A 21,041-nucleotide genomic window follows, 5' to 3' on the forward strand; every position below is an offset into this window, starting at 1 on the left:
ATAACCTCACACTAATGGCTGTTTTAGTCAAGTTCACATTTCTCTAAGCTCACTTTAAGTTCTGATGGTCATGCACTAATGCAGAGGCTCTTCTCTGAGGGAACCTCTAAATTTGGTATGGGTTTAAGGTCAGTATTACCATTACTGATATAACTAAACTATGACCCTTAATTATTCTTTTGACTGGTCTAAATTGGTTAAAAAGGAATTAAGCATAAAAATTATAGAGATCTAGTTTACTATCTCTAGTTTATGGAATTTTTTTCTTCCTATAAGCTCATCTCAGCTTCCCCTCCTCACTCCTTCCTCTGATACCACTACCATTGTACCTCCCCATTCACTTCCCATTGATCCCACCCTGTCCAAAATGATCAATACGCAGAGTCATAGACCATCCCAGTTAAGGTCTTGGAAGGTAAAAATTTGTTTCCCAATGCAATCATGGAAATAGGGTGAATTTCAGGTTATCAAAGGGATTTTCCTTTTCTATTCAGCTTCGGTGTCACTTAGCTCCCATCCCAGATTTTAGAACTAGATTCAGGCAAACACAATTTGAGAAAATGAAAACTAACTTCCATAGAAATTCCAAACAACTCTCAATCTCCAGGGAGACCCCAAAACAATTTTACAGCCTCCATGGAGATCCCAAATGACTCTCAATCTCTATGGAAACCATACCACCCTGCTTCCTATATCACAAGCCCTATAAAAAGTGCCCCCCCCCAGTACTCACTGCTGGAGTGGCTAGGTGGCGCAGTGGATAAAGCACGTGCCCTGGGGTCAGGAGTACCTGGGTTCAAATCTGGTCTCAGACACTTAATAATTACCTAGCTGTGTGGCCATGGGCAAGCCACTTAACCCCATTTGCCTTGCAAAAAAATCTAAAAAAAAAAAGTGGTCAAATTTTCCAATACTCATTGCTGGAGTCTGTTCTGATTTAGCCCACTATTCCCTCCTTCAATAAAACAATAATTTTGAGGGGGATTCACTTCACTTAACACAAGCAAGTATATGTCAGGGAGGGAATGCAATTCCCAGGTGAGAGTCTGTTTATGAAAAGAATCTCTAGAAATTAAAGTATTAATAAATGCATTACAAATATTAAATATAAAAGTAATATTAATTTATATCAATAAATATGAAAACCATAATTTTTCTTTCCACTACTGACTATATGCTGTAATATTGTAAAGTATTATAATTTAAGAAATCATAAACTTCCAAATTTTGACCTTATTAAAAGAAAATTTTGTATTTCTGAAAGGGATTTTTAGAAGCATCTAGTCATAAATCCTTATCAACCCTATGCAAGAATTGTTTATGTTGTGAGATTGCTTTGGAAATCTTTGCACAAAGTGGGGATTGATTTTTCAAACTTGCTTCTTGTAAGGATATATTTATATGTAAGTTAATTTGGAAGTTTACAGCAGTTAGCCAGTGCTGTTATTCTAGGTGTTTAAGTGAACTATCTGTGTGGGATAATTTCTAGTGATATATTTAAAGAAAAATATATTGAGTAAATTTTAAAGATCTGGTAAACTTTGTTTTTGTAATAAAGCATGTCTTCTTTGGCTTAGGGGGGAAAAAATTCCTACTCCTCCCTATTGAAAAAAAAATCTTTTGGCTAAAGGAAGGTGATACTTAGAAACTCTAAGAGGGGCAACAAGTCACTTGCCTTAATAAATTTAAAAAAAACTTTGTGGTTAGTTAGGGATTCATTTTGTTTTTAAAACTTTGGAGATTTATTTATGATACTTAAAATAGATTTTAGAAATTAAGAAAAGAAAATGCTTTTAGGAAAAGTGGATTTAAGAAAATTTTAATAAAAGTCTTTTCTATGATTTGGAAAAGGCCTACTAAATTTTCATCTGTAAGTTAATTTATTGAAATAATCTTTTGATAGTGATAACAATTATATCCAATCTACTGTGATTAATGAGACTTTAGGACCATGAATATTCTTTTTGCAGTTTCATTATAGGGTTTGCTATCCCCTTGGACCATCCTTAATTGAGTGCTTTCAGAGAAACAGTCTACAGTCAAGCAGTTTGTTGTTTGATGTGAATTTGCTATCATACCAGAGACCGAAGAGAAGATTCAATTCCTGAAGTATCTCCTTCTTTCCAAATGACATGAGTAAAAGTAGACAGAGGTAATAAATCTATTAAGTTATAAGATATTAATTAATAATTAATATTAATTTGATTTTTGTCCTAAGAAATAAGATTTAAATACAGAAATGTTATGCTGAGAAGTAGTGATTTAGGAGCTATCTTATGCCACCTTCACTGGAAATAGGCATTTTTCCCTTAAGTTTGGTTGTTTAGTCTAGGATCAGAACATATGTAGAAATGTATGCAAAATGCTTAAGAGTCACCTAAAAATGTTCTTATTATTTAAAGGGATTCAGAGATCAGTAGCCTATGTTTAAGTCTATTTGATCATCTTAATTTATTTATATTTTTAATAGACAATGTTTCATAAAATAACTATATGCAATTTGAGATTATTGAATTTAAGCATCCCAAGTCTTTGTTGTTTGTTACCAAGCATCTCAAAGAAAAATCATTTTGTGCAATATTGACAAGATAAGTTGGGGGGGGGTTCTGTGAATTTCTTGTTGTGACTAATGTGAGCTTATATCAAAACTTTTTTCTAGGATATTTGATCCTTGTGAACTGAACTTAACTGAAGTTCTGATTATTGGAGTTTGCTATTTAAGATATTATGGGGGTGGCTAGGTGGCACAGTGGATAAAGCACCAGCCCTGGAGTCAGGAGTAGCTGGGTTCAAATCCGGTCTCAGACACTTAATAATTACCTAGCTGTGTGGCCTTGGGCAAGCCACTTAACCCCATTTGCAAAAATATAAAAAAAAAAAGATATTATGGAGCCGGGGGGAGGGGGGGGAGGGAGACTATAAGGTGGCACAGTGGATAGGACACCACCCTGGAGTCAGGAGGACCAGACCAGAGTTCAAATCCAACCTCAGACGTTTAATAATTACCTAGCTGTGTGACCTTTGGCATATCACTTAACCCCAGACTTGCAAAAACAACAACATAACTACCTTGGTTCTGTTTTGAGGAAAAGAATATCAACAAAATCAGTTATCTCAGAAGAGGAATGACTTTTGTCATTATATCTTGTAAATGCCATAAAGAGAGATTTATTCATTTTTTTTAGGTTTTTGCAAGGCAAACAGGGTTAAGTGGCTTGCCCAAGGCCACACAGCTAGGTAATTATTAAGTGTCTGAGATGGGATTTGAACCCAGGTGCTACTAACTCCAGGGCCGGTGCTTTATCCACTACACCACCGAGCCACCCCAGATTTATTCATTTTAAACAGGGCTAGAAGCTGTAAAAAAATTTTTATCAGTAACTTGATATATCATCTGTAAACCTTTTGTTGCAATTGAAGTTAATTTGGCAACTTTTAAATGAAATAATTTTTGTATTAGAACTTATATTCCTAGAAAGGCTTTCTGTTATCAGTATCTTAGCAGAATCTCACCTTCCTAGTATGAAAACTGGGTTCTAATTTTCAGTTTGTAGCTGCACTCTCTATATTTCAGCATGACATTTGGCCATCCTAAAAGTATAATTTTCCTGGTCTAAAATGTTCTAAATTTCATTTTCTTATAATAGAGGCATAAGGTTTGACCTGGAGCAAAGTAAAATTTGTGTTAAGACTAATTTTGTAGAATGTACTTTTTAGTAGAAAAGAAATTCTCCCCAAATGATCTGAGTTGGAGAAGATCTGCTCTGAGCCCATACCTGAACACAAGATTTCATTGGATGTTTCCAGAGGAATGGATCTGAATTTTGATTCACTTTCCTGTCTTTTTCTTTGTTTTATTTGAACAGTTCATTTATCAAAGAGGATTGCTCTTGTTGATTTTGTCAGTGTTGCTCATCTTTCTTTTTCTTTCTCACATTGTCTCTTTTAATAGGACCTACAATGCCTTCCCATATTGGTTTACAGCCCTAAGTTTGGTTGTGTTTTGCTTCAAGTTGTGTCATTTTCTTCCATTACACCCTTCACATTCCCACACCTTCTTTCACTGGTCTACAGTATCACTTTTTCCCAAATTGGGAGAAATGTTGACCTCTTTTAACAAATATGAATCTCCTCATTGTATCAATGGTCCCTGGACAGCATCTTAGAGGGTGAAGATTCACATGTTTTGTGAAGGTCTTAACATAATTGATAAGGCACAAAGGTCCTCCTTGACATACCTCCTATGAATGTCTGACATCCAGCTCTATGCTCAGTTGAGGTTTGCTCCCTTGATGAACAAACCAGAAAGTTTTTTTCAGATCCTGCCTTCAGCTACTGGAATTGGATAAAGAATCCCTCTCCAAAATTCAATTTGAGATCTGGTTTTCTGAGCTCCCATGCATACCTGTGTAATCAATAAACTTAAGAGAAATTTTAATAAATGTGTATGTTAACCCAAAATTTGTCCCTTATCAGGACAAACTCTGGAGATTAACACCATGTTTAATTTAATTTTTTACTAAATAGTCAAATTCATGGAGGTTATCAAAGATCAGTTCTATAACTCCAAATCAGTGTTCTTTTTACTATAACTTACTGATAAGGCACAGGCAAAGATTAGAGAAGACTAAGAACAGATTGGAGGACACTTCTGGGTAGGATGGTTTTGTGAAAGGTCATAAAAGAACCAGTTCTCCCACAAGCACTCCAGCAAAGATCTAAATATAACCCATTCCCTCTCAAGCCTGAGATAGTTTCCAAAGAGAAAGCCCTGGGGACTTCATGCTTTGAGTTTTCAGGGGAAAGGGGGGATGGGGAGAAGAGTCATGACTCCTAATGGACAGAGACCTTCAAGTTCTATGTAAATAAAAAAGAGACTTCTGGGAGAAGCAAGAAGATGGGAATGTTGGGGAGAGAGGAAAAGTATAAACTTTTGAATGGAAAGGGAGAGATCTCTGGGTTGCTGCCAACGTATGAAAAAACTGGTCCCAAAAATTTCTCTTAATTCTCAGAACCTGTACCCCTAGAGACTGATAAGAGCTATATTCTCTGATGATATCATTCTTTTTCTCCCAGGTTGAGCTCAGATCTTATCTCACTCCAAAAAAGTTCATTTTTTCTGTGTATTCATTAATCTACTTTAATTTGTATAATTTCTCTGATTTCTCTTTACTGTTTTCTTTGTTAAAGAAATTAATCATGTCTATCATTTGTATATCCAGATTTTGGTGGGAGGAAGTTAAGCTATTATCCTTCCCTTTGGAGTGATCAGAGAAAGTACCGTTATTCTGAACCTCTAAAACATAAGCATCATACCCTAGATTATAAATATTTGAAGTGTAATAGAGATAATTCTATGCCAATACTTTTAATGGAAACAGAAGAGTAAAAGCATAATTGATAAGCAAATCCTTTATCCTAGCTGGCCTTCTTGGGGCTACTGGTGGTACAGCCAGGGTTCTCTGCAAAGGTAAAGACAAAGGTGAAAATTGAAGTCTCCCTTTGAGACATGGATTGGGTTTTCCAGATACTAAATGAGATATTTGTCTATCTGTGCCTCATAAGAGCCAAATATTTTATATAAGACACATCCACAAATCTATTGCCTGTAATTTAGGATGAAGGATTTCCCAAAGTCTATATGACTCTATGTGGCAGCTTATCTGGAAGACTATCTCTATAACATTTCCTGATTGTATTTCTTGAAAAAAACTTGTCCTTTTTAAAATTTTGAAATGGTAAAATTTTTACTGTAGCTTGGAGTTCATTGTTTTTTTTTTTACCTCAGACTTTCCCATTGTTTTTTTCTTCTTTTTCTGAATCTGATGAATACTTCAGAATGAATTTCAAAGTATTTAACCCTAGACTAAGATCTTACCATTAAGTCATCCTATAGCTTAAGGCTTTTAAAATTAAGTAATTTTGTTGCCCTAGGCCTTAATTTCAAGAGGTCCGTTGAGATGGGAATTGATTACATAAAACTATAACCAGGTTGAATTATTCCATCAAAGTGATTCCCCTATGAAATAAACTCTTTGACTCTGTTATACCAGTGCTTGAACTGTTGTGACCCATTCTTTTTGTAATAGCTAAAAACTAGAAACCATGGGGACATCCATCAAGTTGGTATACGATTGTAATGTAATACCATTGCACTATGAAAAACTATAAAAGGGATTTTTTAAGAGAAAACTAGGAACTGAACACATATTTCTACACTCTTACCCATATTCTGCTGATTGAAAATGGAGAAAAATCATGTAGCCATTCTGACTGGGTTCACTACATATTTATTTTATACAATGTCAACTGGACTCTTACTGGTCCTAAACAATCCTATGTCACTTATATAACTAATAAATTCACTATCTGCCCTTTCCATAGAGACTCTTTCAAATTTTCTTCTCTCCTTAAATCTCCCCCCAGTCTCTCAGAAAAAAATTGAGACTACTCACCATTAACTTCCCCTTCTCCTTTCTACTTCATCACTTACCTCTTAGATATCTTATGCCATTATCTCCTTCACCTCTGTCTCACATAATGAAAAGACTTAACAAATTACCAAGACTAATCTGTCTATTAGTTTAAGTGATCCCATTCCATCCTGTCTCCCCCAATATACTGCTGCTCTGTTATCCTTATTCTTTCATTTTTTTTTCATTCTGCTGGCCCATTTCCTACTGCTTACAAGCATGCATGCCCATGTCTCTCCAGTCCTGGAGAAAAAAAAACCACTTGTTTTTTCCATCCCTGCTAATATCCTACATCTCTTCTGCCTTTTGTAGCTAAACTCCTCCAAAAGTCATCTCCAATAACAGCTTGGTTTTTGAATGGAAAATGAGAGATCTCTCATTTTCTTCTTAACTCCTTACATTCTGGCTTCTGACATTTTCATTCCACCAAAACTGTTCTCTCCAAAGTTACCAATGAGTTCTTAGCTGACAAATCCAGAGGTCTTTTCTCTATCATCATTCACCTTGACTTCTCTGCAGTCTTTGACACTATTGATCACTTTCTCCTCTCTAATTTTTCAGTATACCACTCTCTGCTGGTTCTCTTCCTACTACATGACAGAGTTCTTCTTAGTCTCCTTTGCTGGATCTTCTTCCAGATCATCCTTCTGGGACATCTTCTCTTCTCCCATTTTACTACTTCACTTGGTGAACTCTCTACTAATGATTCTCAAATCTACCTATCCTCAACCTATCCCCAAACTCTCATTTCCAATTGCCTTTCATACATCTTAGACTGGATGTCTAGTAGACATCTTAAACTCAAAATGTTTAAGAAAGAACTCATTTTTTTTTCCTTCTAAACCCTCTCCCCCATCTTACCTTCCCAATTACTGAAGATAGCAACAGTATTCTTGAAGTTCCTCAGACTTGCAACCTAGGAGTTATCTTGAATTCCTTACTATCTTTCACCCTTACACACACACACACACACACACACACACACACACACACACACACACACACACACAAAAATATCCAATCAATTATGAAATCCTCTTGATTCTTGCCTTCATAACATCTCTCAAATATACCCCCTTCTCTCCTTTGACACTGTCACCAGTCTTGTGGAGGCCTTCATCATCTCACATTTTGCTTACAGTAATAGCCTACCTCAGGGCTGTCCCCTCTCCAGTTCATTCATTTTTCTACAGCATAGATCTGACCATGTCACACATTCCACCCAATAAACTTCAATGGTTCCCCATACAAGATTAAATGTAAAATGAGCTTTTTAGCATTCAAAGCCCTTATAACCTAACTCTCCTATCTTTTTACTCTCCTTACACCTTACTCCATATATATATGTATATATATATATATATATATATATATATATATATATATATACACTCTTTGATTCAATGACATTGACCTCCTGGCTATCCCACAAATAAGATATTTCATCTCATTTCATCTACCATCTCTCAATTTTAGAGCTGATTCAGTTTACTTTCTATTCAATTTCTCTTCTGTGAGAAACCTTTGTTCCTAGGGAAATTGTGAAGCTGAACCACCTCTACTTGTTGACTGGAAGATTGATACAAGGAATTTTTTTCATAATTATACATTTTCAGCAAGCCATATGTCGATTTGAAAAATGAACCTGTACTGATCAATGACTGTTTTCTTGTTCCTCTGATTGAATACAGATACTAGGGAAAGGGGGAATGGGTGGATGGGACACCTCTTTTTCTTTTCAGAAATTTGCACCTGTACTCTCCTCCTCCCAATTTGGAAAATCCCTAATCTTTCCTCCTATTAGAAATCAGATTACCTAACAGTGTATATTGTTAGACTATAATAAGTTTTTCAAAACCATATTCCTGGTCAAAGATTGATTTTGTTTTAACTATTGTGAGGAATGAAATGTGTCCTTCTTGGGGCAGCTAGGTGGCACAGTGGATAGAGCACTGGCCCTGGAGTCAGGAGTACCTGAGTTCAAATTCAACCTCAGACACTTAATAATCACCTAACTGTGTGGCCTTGGGCAAGCCACTTAACCTCATTTGCCTTACAAAAACCTTAAAAAAAATGTGTCCTTCTTTGGACTTTGAATGGAATACTAGTCCTGCCCTCCTGGTATTTCAATTCAGGGAAGAATGTGTCCTCCCTCAGACAAGAAAGCATTGTATAAGGATGATCAACCTAATTGGCCTCCAGGAAGATTTAACTTTTTGTCTATTCTTATTTATGTATATCCTAGTTCCTCCTCTACCCCCACCCCTTTGCTGCTGTATAAAAATCCTAGTCTCCCTTTGCTCATACCATAATGGCCTCCATTTATAGGTCTACAGTAAATCACAGAGAATAAAATTTCATGTTTAACCTATATTTTCTGTCATTTTATTTTAACCCATGATGTGTTTAAGGTTGACAGTTTTTGTTCTGTGGCTTGTGGATATGTATGGGAATGTGAGGAGGGCCAAGTCCTCATTATCTACTCACACAGCTCCTTGGAAGGAAAGAGGTCTGTAACTTTTCAAATTCCTGCTCTATTCCAAAGTGTATTATAGTTAACAGAAATGGATTTAGACAATTTTGACTTGGAAAAGGGATAGACTCAGGGGCAGTTAGGTGGCACAGTGGATAAAACATCAGCCCTGGAGTCAGGGAGACCTGAGTTCAAATTTGACCTCAGATACTGTTATCTATAAATGAAAGAAATCTGCTGGAGAAAGAAAATTGAACACTCTATTCACAAATCTTGCAGGATACAGGGCACCTCACCTATGGTTGTAAGACCCTGAGTTTCTAAACCTATGAACTTTTGCCTAAATTCTGCTCCTAAGTTTCTGCCTGGTCATCTATCGGACCATGCAACGGGGGAACCTCCCTGAGGACCTGCATTCACACGCCACACTATCTCAAGACAACCAGCAGATGCTTGGAAATTCCCTACTGAACCATATATAAGGTCTCTCCTCACTTTATTTGGTGTTCCAGAATCCTAGCCCTGTCCTAGGATGGAACCCTAGCTCAAGCTAGTTTAATAAGCCCTTGCTATTGCATCTCCATTGTGTAGAGTGCCTCTGTTCCATAATTGGGGACTTTTCTCAGACCTTAACACGGTGAGACACAAGGTGGGGTAATTTCATCAGGTATTATATAGTCTTTAGAAACTCTTTCCCCTCCCACCTGGATTTTCATAGGCTCTCAGAATTTGAGTTACAGTCTAAGAGGTCCACCCATCCCTTAACATGTCCCTAACATGATTCTCCCCCCAATCATATGATGAACCTCAATTGTCACAAGGGGTGTGTGTGTGTGGTACAAATGCCACTTAAATAAATTTTGGAAATCTCTCAAGGTATGAAGAGAAGGCTTTATTCTTTTCTTGAGAAACGGGCCACAATCAATTAGAGAGATTGAGACAAAAGGTTCAAGAATCACATTTATCCTAACCTGATTACCCCCCCACACAACTGACCCACCCTCATTAATGAGGAATGTGGTTTTACAATCGAAACACAAAAACTGCCCTAGGAAAAGGGGCATAGAATTCAAAGAAAGCATAAAGAAAAGAGCATAAAATTCAAACCAAAACCAGATTATCTCTTTAGTCCCAGGAATTGAATGATTCTCCAGACATCAACAGATAAGATGAAGTCAGTTGACTCTTCAACAATATCCCAGAAGTTTGCTATGTCAAGGGAGGAGGGGCACACAAGCTAACCAGATTCAATCTATAACTTTTTACTGAAGAAATCTCAAAACTTTATCCCACACAGGTGTCTGGGATACTATTTAATTACCTAATTGTGCAAACTCAGTTGCATTAGGTCAAGAACTCTAGGTTACTCTTGACTGGTTAAGGACTAGTTTCTTCTAATCTTGGGTTTGTCATTTTTGGAATGGGATTAGGAAAAGTCTCCCAGTTTTGTGACTGGCTGGAGCCATTCCCCTTTGTAATGATTTCAAATGGAGCTTCCACCCTTTTCTTTTTAATAATAACTTGGTCTTCACACTTCACCAACAAATTAATTCACAATCCTCATCCTTGATAGGACTATTGACTTTTTCTATCAGTATTTTTACCTCTTCATTATTAGAGCTGTACACCCATCCTAATTTACTGAGAGGATTTTGTACTAGAGTTATTAACTGGATCATGCACAGTAACTGGATCATGCACGGGTAATAGGATCATCCCTCTTAGGGCCAATAGTAAGATACCCAGCAACTGTCCACTATGAACTGCTAAACCAATTTATCCAAGAGATACTAAATGGGCTTGTCCAGGTTTGGATTAGAACATTTGCCAATTCTCCCTGGTTATCTCCTTTCCCACCTGCCCATTGTCATCTATCTTTAGATAACAACTTGATAAATTCAGTTTACCACAGACTCCTCCTTCTTCAGTCAACAGGTAGTCTAATATAAATCTATGTTGAATGATTGCCTCTCTTGTTAGCATGGCTTGGTCAGCCAGCACATCCAAGGCCCTAGCTGTATGACTGGTAATTATTTCCACTACAGCTTGGAGTCTTATTAGTCTATTCAGGATATAAATTGAGATTCTATAGCCCCAACTCCCATCTTGTACCCAAGTAGTAGGCCCTTAAGTCTAGATAACAACCATAAAGTAACTCTCTGACCAACTCTTTGGACAACTGGGTGTAGGCAGTAGTCCTACAAATGCAATAATGTCCCTCTAGTGCTAGCTGGTCTTCCAGGAATATAGTTTCCTGGCTTTTCAACAAATGGATAATACTTTTCATCCTTACTTCCAAGGGGCCCTTTTATTTTATTCTATTTTTTTAGTTTTTTGCAAGGCAATGGGGTTAAGTGGCTTTCCCAAGGCCACACAGCTAGGTAATTATTAAGTGTCTGAGGCCAGATTTGAACTCAGGTACTCCTGACTCCAAGGCCGGTGCTCTATTCACTGAGCCACCTAGCCACCCCGAAGGGGCCCTTTTAAATAGGCTATATAATCATCATGATAATAGGTACATTTCCAAAGTTGCTGTACCTCCTTCTACTGGCAAGTTTTTAAACCAATGTGTTTAGACAGGTCTTCCTGGCTCCAAAATTGATCAAAATAAATCCCTGATTTTGTGCCATTGGACTAACAGCAAGAATAGCTAATATAAATAATGGTGTTACTTAAATTATTTTTCTTGCAAATGGCCATTTCAGCACTTTCCTTGGAAGTCCATACTAACTCATAATCACAGTTTCCTTAACAAGTGCCCCAGTTTGCACATCTTTACAAGGAATCCATGTACCATCATTACATCTCACATGAGTCTCAGTCACCTATCTCTGTTGTACAGTCCAAAATACATGTATCCCATTTCTAGACATGTCCAGACATTTTCTACTCCCCAGGAAAATATCCTGGCCAGACTGGTATAAAGAATAGTTACCCTGAACTGACTCAGTCATATGCCACTGGCGTTTTTCTCCTCTGGATCAGAATCCTGTGCCACAGTGCACCTCTGACCAGGAACTGAGAATCTAGGCTGGACCCAGGGGTACTGCCACCCAAGGCCAATTCTCAAGTACTGTGAACAAGTTGCAAGTCCAACAGTTAGTCATACCACAAGACTGGGCATTGACTTCTGCCAACTACATTCTCCTTAAACCTTTACTAATACCCCATTCTCTAAATCAGAGATAGAAGTCTCCCTAGATAAAATACAGACTCATAGGATATAATCATGCCACTCAATAATCTCCCTCTTTCTCTTTCAATGGAGAAAACTTTCACCTGGCCTCCCCCCCCTCCATTCCATAAGGGAATAAGTAGGGGTGTCACACTTACAGAGTCAAGGGGAAGTTACAGATGAACAATGTACACATAGGTGAGAAATAAGACAGATGAATTGCTTCAGTGTCTCCCTCTCCCCTCCTCTCCCCTCCTTTCCCCTCCCCTCCCCTCCCCTCTCCTCTCCAAACATCCGAGGTCCTTCTGCATCTTCTGAATCTGTCCCAAAAAGTCCTTTCCAGCTCAGGTGACTAGTTGAGACCTTGCCTTTTGGTAAAGAAACTGCTTAATATTTTACTCAGATTAAAACACATGTTTCTATCACAAAACAATGAGATTCTGGACCTTATTACAATTTGCATTCTGCTTTATTGCCATATTGACACACATACTTCACTTTAGCACAACAAACTTTCATTAGTGTTTTACTATATGAGCAAACTCCCAATGAAAATAATCACACTGACTTAAGTTTGTAACATATACATTCAACAGTCATCTTTGTTCAAAGAGAACCCAGCATCTGGTTTAAAATAAAACAATCTTAACCTTTGCTCTCATTACAATAATGACTCAAACATCCTTAACCAAAATGAATTTTTTTCCAAAATATTCCCATATTTTCCTTTTCCTGGTATACTTATTTAACTCACATTACTTTCCTTAAACTAGACCTTAAAACTGTAATTATCCTAAGAATTTCCCATTCTTCTTCTTACCTAAATATCCCCTCTAAATAGAAATTAAGGAAACTTAATTCTTATTTTTTTATGTTGGCTCGTTTATTTTTTCACATTAAAACTTTTTTGTTATTCTAAATTTAATAGTCACCAACAGACAAGACATTTCAAATGAATAGAAATATAACATCACAATTTTGCCACTTAACAGCTTTTTAAAAGTATATAGAGGGCGGCTAGGTGGCGTAGTGGATAAAGCACCTGCCTTGGAGTCAGGAGTACCTGGGTTCAAATCTGGTCTCAGACATTTAATAATTACCTAGCTGTGTGGCCTTGGGCAAGCCACTTAACCCCATTTGCCTTGCAAAAACCTAAAAAAAAAGTATATAAAAATAGCTGATGAAAAGATATATTGAATAACTTTACATATTATATATATATATATGTATATATATATACATATATATATACATATATATATATATATAATATATATATATTTTGTCTAATGGAGGCTACCTTTAGGGAAGGGGAAGGAAAAAAGGGAAAAATTGTATGATAACTTTATCATTTATTTAAAAGAAATATTTATAATTCCATGTGCAATTATCTTATATGTAGCTGACAGCAGATGTCTGAGTCATACATGTAACCTATCTCTGGCTATTAGATCCAATTCACCTAAAATCTCTTTTTCTAGTTTGCTTAGTAACTAACTATAAAGATCCAGGACATTAAAGGAAAATTCCTTTACAGATATTAAGTATTGAATGTCAATGTCCAGCAGAGGTCATGTGGGTAAGTAAAATGTCTTAGGCCAGATTTATTTTTCCAAGTGAGATATTATCCAAATGTCATTTCTGGGGCAATCAAGTCAAAGGGGTCTAGCCTCAGGCCTCACTGAAAAGTTGCCCCTTCACCTGCACATCCCTGTCACCTGACAACTTTAGCCCATTGGCTTACTTGACTCCAAAAACATATTTACCCAGTAGCATTTCCTTTTGTTGACCATCCTGGTATCTGACATCAGAGAAAATTGATTAAAAGTCCTATGATTTTACCCAGTTAGAACTTCCAGTGAATACAATTCACTAAATTCAAATTATAATCTTAATGGTGTCCCAATTAATGAAACCCTACCTAAAACTCTGAGTATCCTTCCTGAGTCTTTGCTAAAACCTGGTAATCTAACTATGACTGGCCCTACAGGCCTCATCTCCTACCTTTTTACTAGAGACATCCCTTTGTCTGAAATTGTATCTACTCTATTTATATACAAAGATGTGTATCAGATTCCCCTTGGCTAGAGAAACCTCCTTCTAGTCTGTTGTATTTTACAACAAATAAACACCTCCTTTGACCAGGAAGTTAAACAGAAAAATCTCAAATTATCTTGTGTTTATCTTTTTCATATTACATAGATGCTTTTATTCAAAGTAAACAAGCACAACTTTGGAATAGATAGATAGATAGATATCCAAAATATTCCCAATTCACATATATAGCTAGAAACTTCTATACATAAGCTTGTTTAGCTACTAGCCATCCTCAACATACAAATTGTTATTTTTGTTTTGACAAGGCAATTGGATAAATTGATTTGCCCAAGGTCACTTTGCTAGGTCATCATTAAGTGTATGAGGTCATATTGGAACTCAGGTCCTCCTGACTCCAAAGCCAGCACTCTATCCACTGCACCATCTAGCTGCCCCCTAACATACAAATTACTTTTAACAGCAATAAGAGTAACACCAAATTACTAGATTGTACAAAGCAATTCATCCATTATTACATTATTCATGAACCCACAGATCTATCCCAGAAAGGGTCACACTTTTTGATATTTCCTTTATTGCCCTTCAAAACAATCACATCAATCCCAGGCTTTAACAATATAGTATTTAAATAACATTCACAAGAGATAACTAAATATTGCAAATATAATCTCTTTGCAGTTACAAAAGAATATCACATAACTTATAAAAACATCTTATTCATCAATAAGTTACCTTACAGTGGAACCCACACAATTGCTATTTGTTCAGAGCCCCTCAATCATCTGTCTGCAGTTTTCAAGAAAGAAGTCCACATTCTTGATTTCTTTAAAATTAAACATATATTGTTAATATACATTAATCATATTTAAGCATCTCATTTCCGAATGAGAGCAAAGTGCCTATCCCACTACCTTTACATTTTTGTCCCCCAGACCTCTTTGCCCAGAACCTCTCAGAATCCAATCTCATACATATAACATATTTAAAACCCCAATGCAATTACAACTAACCTTCCCAACAGTTTGGTTTCATAAAAGCTTTAGAGTACCTTATATAAAGAATCCAGTACTCACATTCCAAAAGCTCTATCCAAAATAAAAATACAATTATTAGTATTATTAGGCTTAACATTAAAATGAATTAGTTTTTTCCCCAAAAATAAATCAGTAAATATTCCTGATAACATAGGTATTTCTCTTCTTATTAACACAATACTACTTTTCTTTAACCCAAAGGTGTTACAATAAAGTTTAAAATCCCAAACCATTTTAACAATCTAGGTTATTTAATTCCTCCTGTTCTGTACAAATTTTGTCAGAATGTTAAACACTAATATCCCTCTTTTAAAATCCTCACTGTGCTTCCCAAAACTCAAGATCAGAAACCTTAAACAGTGAGTTATTACTTTAAGACCATGTGGCCTAGGCATTCATTAAACATGATTTCCTTTAAATAGACTTATCTCCAATCCCTGACTTTATATTTTCTTTTTTTCCTAATCACATATCCCATCTGTGGAGGGATCTCTTTCCCTTTAAGACTTAAGCACTTGAAATCTTCTGCCTCCCCCCCATCCCCATGGGTGAATGAGGCTCTCAGGTGGACTCAGTCTAGAGTTCAAGTCTTAGCAAGATGAGGGATGGAATCAAGACTACCACAGTCCAACCAGGGAGAAAGCATGGGATCTTCCCCAGACACTCATAAGGATATGAAATCTTGCCTCCTATAACTTCTCAATATTTCCTCTCTTAAACTCTTCTAAACTTTCCCCAAACCACAGCTTTGTCTCTTTAAGAATTCCCCTCCCCTTTGCTCTTTAACTCTACCCACCAGCACAGCTACCACCAGCTCAGTAAAGGAGGGGCTGATCTCCACAAGGGGACCACTGCACACCTACTTCCTTCTCCCCCACCTTCTGAAACTCTTTGCCCCAGCTCCCAGCTCCCTCAGTTTAAAACAAGCTGAGTCCCCAGACTCAGAAATACTCAACACAAACATTTACACAAGACAGGACATAGAACAAACACATACACATACACACTCATGAGGGTTTTTCTCTGGAGTCTCCAACCCTCAGGTTTCCTAGGAGCTCTTGGTTAGGCCTGAGGAATAAGAACTTCTGTGTTTCATAGTCAAAGGTCATAAGGTGCACAGACTGTGCCTCCTCTCCAACTCGGGGCATTCTCTTTTAAAATATCCTGCTCTTGGGCAGCTAGATGGTAAAGTGGGTAGAGCACTGGCCTTGGAGTCAGGAGGACCTGAGTTTAAATCTGACCTCAGACACCTAACAATTACGTAGCTGTCTGACCTTGGGCAAGTCACTAAACTCCATTGCTTTGCAAAAACAAAACAAAGAAATGTTCTGCTCTACCACACTTAAAACATTCATTCTGTCTACTCCTCCTTTTCTTTCCCTTAATCCCTCTCTAATAGCCTGAACCATCATTCTGGCTTCCTTTTTCTGCTTCTTATCCTCTCTCCTGATGTAAACTCTCTGTGCCTCCCTTAATAGTTCCTCAAATGGACTCATGTTCCATCTTTCTAATTTCTGCAATTTCTTATTAATATCAGCCCAGGTATTGGTTACAAAATTGACCCTCAGCATGACTTCTGTCACGGGATCCTGGAAAGCCAAACCTGAATATTTTCTCACATTTTTCCTCATTCTCTCAAGAAATCTAGAAGGTGTCACATCCCTCTCTTTCTTGGAAGTGGCCTCCTTGATCTCTGAGATAATAAGGTCCCTCAAATCCTGCATGTGTCTCCTATGAGCTAGGTTGTCATTATCCCCAATTATTCAGCCTGCTGCAAATCATACCTCCTCTTTGTTTAAAGATACCTTGTTACTATTAAAAAATATTTAAACTTCTCTCTTTACCCCATCCCAGTTAGCTAGTTTTCTTCCCAAAGTATTCTCTTTGGGTATTTGAGAAGGAGAAGTCTCTTCCTCCCCCCCCCCCCCACCCCCGTACCTTTTTTCAACCCTTGGTCTCCCATCTAGGATCTTCCTTCTCTGGGATTATCTCTACTTTTCTGGGTCAATTTTAGAAGTGTTCCCTTAATTTTCCCATCACTCCCCCATTAATGTGGGGGTTATAGGTCCATTCAGAGATCCACCAGAGGGAACCCCGGAAAAAGAACCAGGGATCTGGCTTGAAATCAAGCTGCGAGCACCCCTTCTTCTGGTCTCTTCTGGGGCTTCCTCAAGGAGGGGGGTTCTGTGGATCCTGAAAATGAGCCCCCAATTGTTGTCTATAAATGAAAGAAATCTGCTGGAGTGAAAGAAAAATTGAACACTTTATTCACAAATCTTGCAGGCTATGGGTACCCATTCGTGAATAAAGTGTTCAATTTTCTCTCACTCCAGCAGATTTCTTTCATTTATAGATAACAGATACTTAATAATTGTCTAGCTGTGTGACCTTGGACAAGTCAGTTAACCCCTTTGCTTAAATAAATAAAATTAAAAGAAAAAGAAAAAGAGTACTGTCTTCTAACAATGCTACCTATAGGATCCCTAAAAAAAAAAGCTAAAATAGATTTTAAACCTAGCCAAAGCTGGTGTTGCAAAGTATACTACTTTTTCAATTCAATTGCTCTACTTTGAAATTTAAATATTCTCGGGATTTTACCAATGGTTACTGAAATTCTTGCCTCTGGTGAGAATTTCCTCAGGTTTTAAGGTTTCTGGGTACCTCTCTGTTTTTTATGTTTGTTGTTCCAGATTGCTTGCACACAATACTATGAGACTTGGTTCAAGTGCCCTCCACCTCAGTTTATGTATTTGTGTCTCTGGGGCCCTCTTGGATGAGAGCAAAGTATGGTCCCCTTGTATTGTCTGTGTCTTTTATTGTTTTAGAGGTTGTGTCTCTGGCAACCTGATATGTGAGACTTTGCTTGGGGAGCCCCCCCCTTATGTCTGTGTGTTTATCTGTCTGTACAAGCACCTTTGTTCATTGCTGTTCTTGTTAATACTGGTATTTATGCTATTAACTAATTTTTTTTTAGGTTTTTGCAAGGCAAATGGGGTTAAGTGACTTGCCCAAGGCCACACACCTAGGTAATTATTAAGTGTCTGAGACCGGATTTGAACCCAGGTACTCCTGATTCCAGGGCTGGTGCTTTATCCACTGCGCCACCTATATGCTATTAACTATTACCAGCATTTAGAATGAGATGGAATTTCTTCATGTGGACTCCAGTCTTCCCCTTCACATAAGGTAAATAATGCCTTTAATTCATAGTAACCTAAGGGGATAGGGAACTCCCAGGGAGGCTCACAGGATACCTGACTTTTTGCCCTTGGAAATATTGATAGCTGGTGAATGATGAATTTCTTTTAATGTTCTCTTTGCTCTCTTAAAAATCTGTCTCTATTTGGTTTGGTTTTTTGATTGTTGTTTTTTTTTCTCTGTGCCTTGATTGGTTGTGGTAGATGTATTTGAATTTTCTTTGTTCTGATTTGGCTAAATCTGCTTCAGCTTTTATTTTCTCTCTCCTGCCAGGGAAGTGGCTTCTAACAAACTGTCATTTTGCTTCTATGATTCTTTTTAATTCTCTTTAATGGGGGGAAGAATTAGAATTTCTCTCTTAAAATCTGTGATTCAGGTGCCATGGATTATATAAACCAAGAAATTAAGATTTTTGAGGAGAGTCTTTTTTCCTCTTCCTAGTTTGGGTTAAAAAAAATGACCATTCATTTTGAAATTTTGCCTCTCCTATCATGCTGTACAGTTTCTCTTACTGCACTGATTTGGAGGTTGTCCTTCACCCCTTCTTCTCTATAAGCACTGGCTTCTGTGAAACAAAGTTTATTTTAAGAAAATGAGACAAAGTAATAGAGAAATAGTTAGATTTTAATAGATTATTTTAAAGATTATAAAAGTTACAAATTAAGGATTGTTTAATATAAAATGTACTGTGGAAATTGAAAGGTATCCTGTGAAAAACTGGAATAATTTTGTTGAAGGCTATGGTTCTTTTTTTGTATTTTAAATTTTAACAAATGTCTTGTTCCTCACTATACAAGATAGGAAGTAACATGAAAATGCTGTGTTGCTACTTTTATGAATATTTATCAAAATTTTAACTTCAATATGAATAAGATTACAAAAATTTTTTGTAATTTGATTTTTAAGGTAAATTCAAAAAAAACTTAAAATGCTAAATTATTCATCAAAGGTCCTATTTGACAACCTTTGGGGAAAAAAATAAGATTCATGGGAAACTGAGTAATTCCTAGCCTCAGTCTAAATGAAGTGTTCTAAAATGTGAATTACTCCTTTTATTTGCTCAGTTTCTGTGTTTCCAGCTAAGTCTTCTCGCAGCCCCCATTCCAAGGGAAGGGCATGACTCCCTCCAGAACAAACACAGGAACAGTCCCCAGGAATTTACACCTTACCCCAAGACCTGAGTGGTCCACTTGGAGTTCTTAAGTCCAGGGAGCAAGACCTCTAGGGAGCTCAATGCCAAAGATCTGTCAACAAGCCCCTTTCCCAACACAAGATCCTAGAAAAAGGGCCCAAAATGGGAAAAGACTGGGGAAAGCAGGATCCACTGAATGTTACTGTGAAGATAAGAATACCAGCTCAGAGGAGAATATGAATTGTTCTCCAGCCCAGAAAGACTTCTTAGAAGAGATCAGGAAGGAGTTTAAAAATCAAATGGAAAAATTGAGAAAAGAAACACAGGAGAAAATTAACATCATACAAGAGAAAGTTAACCTCTTCCAACAAGAAAACTAATACAATTGGACAAGTGTAAAAAAAAAATTCTCTCAAAAATGCAATTGGGCAAATGGAAAAAGACAATAACTCCTTCAAAAATAGACCAATTAGAAAAAGATGTACAAAAGGTGAATGTAGAAAACTCTTCTCTAAAATAAAGCTCAAAATCTGAGGAAACTAATGATGATTTCATGAGACACCAATAATCTGTTGAACAAAATGAAAAAAATAGGAAAAAATGTAAAATACATCATTGGTAAAACAAGAGACCTGGAAAATAGATCCAGGAGAGACAATTTAAGAATCATAGGACTTCCTGAAAACATTGAAGAGAATAAAAACCTGGATCCATATTTCAGGATATAGTGAAAGAGAATTGCCCTGCTATCCTGGAACAGGAAAAAGAGGAAATGATGACAGAAGGAAGGGAAGGAAGAAGGGGCAAAGAGAAAGGGGAAATAAAGGAGAGGGGGTTGGATAGAAGGGGGCAAAAACACTGAAGGAGATGGTATTCAGAAGCAAGATACTGGGGAATAGGAATAAGGTGAGAAAAGGGGGAAAATTCAAAAAAGAGGGAAGATAGCATGGAGGACAATAAAGAGTTAGTAATTATAACTTTGAATGTGAATGGAATGAACCCTCCCATAAAACATAAGCAGATAGCAGAATGGATTAAAAACCAGAATCCTATAATACGCTGTTTACAAGAAATGCATGTGAAGCAGAGAGATATATACAGTCTAAAGGTAAAAGACTGGAGCAGAATATATTATACTTCAGCTGAAGTGAAAAAGACAGAGGGGGTAATCCTTATCTCAGACAAAGCAGCTGTAAGAATAGATCTCATTAAAAGAGATAAGGAAGGAAACTATAATCTCCTAAAAGGTACCATAGACCAATTTCAATACTAAATATGTATGCACCAAGTGATATAACATCCAGATTCTTAGAGGAGAAGGTGAATGAGTTACAGTAAGACATAGACAAACTATACTGGTGGGAGACAACCTCCCTCTCTCAGAATTTGATAAATCTAACCATAAAATAAATGTGAAAGAAGTTAAGGAAGTTTCTAGAATAAACAAGAAAGAAGTTAAGGAGCGTTCTAGACTGCTAGAAAATTTAGATATGATAGA

This window comes from Macrotis lagotis, chromosome 1 (genome assembly GCF_037893015.1).
Source record: "Macrotis lagotis isolate mMagLag1 chromosome 1, bilby.v1.9.chrom.fasta, whole genome shotgun sequence".
NCBI classification, from domain to species: Eukaryota; Metazoa; Chordata; class Mammalia; order Peramelemorphia; family Peramelidae; genus Macrotis; species Macrotis lagotis.